Here is a 6,565-nt window from a genome sequence, read left to right as displayed (position 1 = left end):
AAAATAATGGCAAGCCGATTACAACAGCACATCAAAAAGCTTATCCACCATGATCAAGTAGGATTCATCCCGGGGATGCAAGGCTGGTTCAATATACGCAAGTCTATAAATGTAATTCACCACATAAACAGAACCAAAGACAAAAACCACATGATTATCTCAATTGATGCAGAGAAGGCCTTCGACAAAATTCAACAGCCCTTTATGCTAGAAACCCTCAATAAACTAGGTATCGATGGAACGTATCTCAAAATAATAAAAGCTATTTATGACAAACCGACAGCCAATATCATACTGAACGGGCAAAAACTGGAAGCATTCCCTTTGAAATCTGGCACTAGACAAGGATGCCCTCTCTCACCACTCCTATTCAATATAGTACTGGAAGTTCTAGCCAGAGCAATCAGGCAAGAAAAAGAAATAAAGGGTATTCAATTAGGAAAGGAGGAAGTCAAATTGTCTCTATTTGCAGACGACATGATTGTATATCTAGAAGACCCCCTCATCTCAGCCCAAAAGCTCCTGAAACTGATAAGCAACTTCAGCAAAGTCTCAGGATACAAAATCAATGTGCAAAAATCACAAGCGTTCCTATACACCAATAACAGACTTAAAGAGAGCCAAATCAAGAACGAACTGCCATTCACAATCGCTACAAAGAGAATAAAATACCTAGGAATACAACTAACAAGGAATGTAAAGGACCTCTTCAAGGAGAACTACAAATCACTGCTCAACGAAATAAGAGAGGACACAAACAGATGGAGAAACATTCCATGTTCATGGTTAGGAAGAATTAATATCGTGAAAATGGCCATACTGCCCAAAGTAATATACAGATTCAATGCTATCCCCATCAAGCTACCAATGACCTTCTTCACAGAACTGGAAAAAACCACCTTAAACTTCATATGGAACCAAAAGAGAGCCCGCATAGCCAAGTCAATTCTAAGCAAAAAGAACAAAGCAGGAGGCATCACACTACCAGACATCAAACTCTACTACAAGGCTACAGTAATCAAAACAGCATGGTACTGGTACCAAAACAGAGATATAGACCAATGGAACAGAACAGAGGCATCGGAGGCAACACAACATATCTACAACCACCTGATCTTTGACAAACCTGATAAAAACAAGCAATGGGGAAAGGATTCCCTGTTCAATAAGTGGTGTTGGGAAAACTGGCTAGCCATATGCAGAAAGCAGAAAATGGACCCCTTCCTGACACCTTACACTAAAATTGACTCCAGATGGATTAAAGACTTAAACATAAGACCTAACACCATAAAAACACTAGAAGGAAACCTAGGCAAAACCATTCAGGACATAGGCGTAGGCAAGGACTTCATGACCAAAACACCAAAAGCATTGGCAACAAAAGCCAAAATAGACAAATGGGACCTAATCAAACTCCACAGCTTCTGCACAGCAAAAGAAACAGTCAATAGAGTGAATCGGCAACCAACAGAATGGGAAAAAATTTTTGCAGCCTACCCATCTGACAAAGGGCTGATATCCAGAATTTACAACGAGCTAAAAAAGATTTACAAGAAAAAAACAAACAAGCCCATTCAAAAGTGGGCGAAGGACATGAACAGATACTTTACAAAAGAAGACATACATGAGGCCAACAAGCATATGAAAAAATGCTCATCATCACTGGCCATTAGAGAAATGCAAATCAAAACTACATTGAGATACCATCTCACACCAGTTAGAATGGCAATCATTAAAAAATCTGGAGACAACAGATGCTGGAGAGGATGTGGAGAAATAGGAACACTTTTACACTGTTGGTGGGAGTGTAAATTAGTTCAACCATTGTGGAAAACAGTGTGGCGATTCCTCAAGGACCTAGAAATAGAAATTCCATTTGACCCAGCAATCCCATTACTGGGCATATATCCAAAGGATTATAAATCGTTCTACTATAAGGACACATGCACACGAATGTTCATTGCAGCACAGTTTACAATAGCAAAGACCTGGAACCAACCCAAATGCCCATCGATGATAGACTGGACAGGAAAAATGTGGCACATATACACCATGGAATATTATGCAGCCATTAAAAACGAGGAGTTCGCGTCCTTTGTAGGGACATGGATGAACCTGGAAACCATCATTCTCAGCAAACTGACACAAGAACACAAAATCAAACACCACATGTTCTCACTCATAGGCGGGTGTTGAACAAGGAGAACACATGGACACAGGGAGGGGAGCACTATACATGGGGGTCTGTTGTGGGGGAGTGGGGGGGACAGTGGGGGGGTGGGGAATTGGGGAGGGATAGCATGGGGAGAAATGCCAGATATGGGTGAAGGGGAGGAAGGCAGCAAATCACACTGCCACGTATGCACCTAAGCAACAACCTTGCATGTTTTTCACATGTACCCCAAAACCTAAAATGCAATAAAAAAAAAAAAAAAAAAAAGAGTCCCTTCCGCTGGCATCAGTTTATCTGAAGTTTAAGTGTAGAAAGCATGTTGTATATTGAAAAGAAGGAAGAGAAGAAAAACTAACCTATGTGAATATCTATTTGCCAGGAGCTTTATATACATAATTTCACAGGATATTCACAACAATCCTGCATTGTAGAACACTAAATGTCATGAAGATTAGATAATGTGTACAATCAATGAGTAAAAGAACAAGCAGTTGAACCCCTTTTGCCCTTGCTGATCCCTATGATAAAGGTTAAGTCAACTGAAGAACATATTAAGAGCAAAATGAAATATACACATGCTGCAAAAGAAGTCTGCACATTCTTCTGAAATCAAAGCACTGTTTTGTATAGTTACAAAAGATTAGTAAGTACATCGTGTATTCAGTCAGCACAACCATAATAGACATAGTATAAAATTTGGTTTTCTCAAAGAATTTATACTAAGCTAGACTGAACCCAGAGACACATTGAAGACATAATTAAAGCAATCACTTCTTTCCATTTGCAAAACAGTTTTGAGGAGTCAGGATGAGTCATGAGTTGTTCTAATTGGTTGGAAAATTAGAGAAGAGATATACACTGGCTGTGAGTAAAAGAAGAGAAATAGATTTTAACAGGAGAAGGCCTGAGTCACTATCTCTCAGAATAACTAATGTAACTGTGTTTCTGGGTAAAGTGGAGCCTTTCGCTAGCATTGTCAAGAAAACATCGAACTCATCTTTTCCCTCTAGTTAACTTCATTCCTAGGCTTTGCTATTTCTGTTCACACTTTGTCCTGGGTGAAAAAGGGAACAGAGCATGATGGTCTTTGCCCACAAGCAAGGAAAATTGGCATAATAAATTGGGCCTTAACAAATTGGCCTTTGGAATATTGTAGTAGGTATTGTAATACAGGTATACATTTCTTGACACTGTCAAGAAAATGAAAAGACAACTCTCAGAATGGGAAAAAATATTTGCAAATTAGACATCTCATAAGAATATAGTATCCAGAATACATAAACAACCCTTCCAGCTCAAAAACAGAAAGACAAACAACACAATTAAAAATCGGCAAATGACTTAAATGGACATTTCTCCAAAGAGTATATACAAATGGCCAACCAGCACATGAAAGGTGATCAACATGTTTAGTCATTAGGGAGATTCAAATCAAAATTATGATGCTCTATCACATCATACCCACTAGGATAGCCGTAGTAATAATAATTTCTGAAAGGACAATAACAAGTGTTGACGAGGATGTGGACAAATTGGAATATTCATAAATTGCAGGTAGGAATGTAAAATGGTACAGCCCCTGTGGAAACAGCTTGGCAGTTCCTCAAAAAGTTAAACATAAATTTACCATTTGACCTGGCAATTCTACTACTAAACATATACCTGAGAGAATTAAAAACAAGGATTCACGGAAAAACTTTTACACAAACATTCACAGCAACATTATTCAAAATAGCCAAAAGTGAAAGTAACCTAGATGGCCATAGCTAATAAATAAATAAATGGAATCTGTACAATGGAATATTATTTAACCATAAAAAAGAGGAAAGTACTGTTACAAGCTACAGCATAAATGAACTTCAAAATGTAAGAAGCCAGACACAAAAAGATACATATTTTATGATTACATTTATATGAACTGTCCAAAATAGCCAAATTTCCAGAGGCAGAAAGTAGATTAGTGTTTGCCAGTTCATGGGGATAGAGGTGAACTGGGACTAATTGCTGACGGGTCCTAGTGTCCTTTTTGGGGTGATGAAAATGTTCTGGAATTAGATAGTGGTGATGGTTGTACAACATAGTGAACTTGTTTTAAGGTGATGGATTTGATATCATGTTAAGACTATTTCAATTTTAAAAATGAGTCTTTAAAAAGAGAAGATGCTTACAGTGAGTCTTTAATAAAGAAAGGCTCCTGTGAGTGGACGATGAAGAAATATATTCTAGCTGAAGGATATCAAATGTCCAAAGCACAGTGCCATGAAGCAATGCAGTCAGGTCGAGACTCTGCAAGAGATTATTTAAAAAAATTTTTTTAGTATACAAGAATCAATTGTAGACCAAAACAAAATACCCTCCCTCCCTCCCTTCCTTCCTTCCTTCCTTCCTTGTATGATACTCCTTTTTTTTTTTTTTGAGATGGAGCCTCTTTCTGTCCCCCAGGTTAGAGTGCAGTGGCACTATCTCAACTCACTGCAACCTTTGCCTCCTGGGTTCAAGCAACGCTTCCAGCTCAGCCTCCCGAGTAGCTGGGACTATAGGAATGCACCACCACAATGGGCTAATTTTGTATTATTAGTAGAGACAAAGTTTCACCATGTTGGCCAGGCTGGTCTCAAACCCCTGACCTCAGGTGATCTGCCTTTCTTGGCCTCCTAAAGTGCTGGGATTACAGGTGTGAGCCACCGTGCCTGACCTCAGGGGAGTATGATGCTTTATTCTCTTGAACAGAAGTTAGTCTTCTTCCCTCCTGTATTTTAATCCTTCGCTTAGAAGTAACTTAGTTGATCAATAAACAAAAGATGATTGGATGTAGTCTCTCCGCCTCGAATGCTCTTTCCTAACTTTCCCATGGCTCATGTCTTCTTATCTTTCAGGCCCAATTTAGTTTTTTCTAGAGAAGCCTTCCCTGATAGCTGAGTATTAATAGGTTCCCACTTATCACCGTTATTTTCCATCACTGCTTTCTGTTAATATCCTGTATGGGCAATTATGTTTAATTGCTTCCTTGCTGGATTTTTGTCTCTAACCATAGACTGTAAGCTCTGAAGACAGAGAACATGACTGTTTTATTGAATGATACATCCCCAGTGCTTAGGATAGTGCTCCATAAATATTATTTGAATGAATGACTAATTGAGAAGGCAGGAAGCTGTGACAGATAGATCAAGCCTTCTCAGGTTACAGGCAGGCCCAGAAGTGGCCTGGAATTGCCTTGTTCTGCAATCCTGTTGAGTCTAGTCCACAGTACTCCTGGCTTAGCTGGTTTAGGGCTTGGCTGTGGTTTAAATCTGTATTTGCAAATTTATAGTATTCTATAGCAGAAGAAATTCATCTCTGCCTAAATCAACACTAAATAAGTGCTGTGGTACATTGCTCAGCCTGATTAGTCAAGGTTGGGCAGAGAGTGATGGAGACAACATTTCTCCCAGACAGCAGAGCAGTGGGTTTTAAAGGTGGGAAGTGAACAAACCCCATGTTGCTTGAGCCAGAGGCTGAGAAGGAGTGTTAAAGAATGAAATTGGAAGAAAAGGTTGAGATATAAGTTGAGAGTTTGAATTCAGGTTGATTGGCCTAAGACAGTCCTCTTGTTTAGCGATATATTCACTCTTAGAGAAACCGAGGCAAAGTGCCAACCCACACTTTTTAGTAAGAAGATGCTGAGACAGAGTTTGTGATACAAGATACTTATGAGGAATTAATACCTGTGAATGGATGCAGGATTCAGCTGTGGGAGAAACTGAACCGAGATTGTGTCTTGGCAAAGCCTTGGCCTACCCAGAGGGGAGCTCTGGAAAGAATACTGTCTTAGCCTATTTTCTGTGGCTATAACAGAAGAACACAGGCTGGGGAATTTATACAGAACAGGTTTACGTGGCTCACAGTTCTGGAGAATGGAAGCCCAAGAGCGATGCACCAGCATCTGGTGAGGGTTATCTCATGGCCAAAAGGTGGAAGGTAGAAGCGAACAGTCCCAATAGAGAGAGGTACCAGAGGCTGGACTCGCTTTATGTCAACCCACTCCCGGGATAACAGCATTGATCCATTCATGCAAGCTCTGCCCTCATGACCCAGTTATCTTTCATTAGGCTCCACCTCCAAGCACTGTTGTATTGGGTATAAGATATTTATACTTGTTAATGGAAACAGGATTCAGCTGTGAGAGAAACTGAACCAAAATGGAGGCTTGGCAAAGCCTTGGCCTACTCAGAGGGGAGCTGTTTCCATCACAGGAACTTTTGGGGGTACACCTTTAAACCTTAGCGAGTACTGTCCATCAGAGTTGTCCCACATCCTGCAAAATGGCTAGGCCTTTATGACACCCCCGCCCCTCATCCCCTCTATTCAGTAGCCATATGCACAAGCTATTTGCTCATTGATTATGTGTTAATC

This window comes from Aotus nancymaae, unplaced genomic scaffold (assembly GCF_030222135.1).
Source record: "Aotus nancymaae isolate 86718 unplaced genomic scaffold, 86718_ANA_hifiasm-v0.15.2.pri h1tg000014l, whole genome shotgun sequence".
Taxonomy (NCBI): Eukaryota; Metazoa; Chordata; class Mammalia; order Primates; family Aotidae; genus Aotus; species Aotus nancymaae.
The sequence above is the reverse complement of the archived record's forward strand: the minus strand, read 5'-3'. Positions refer to the sequence as shown.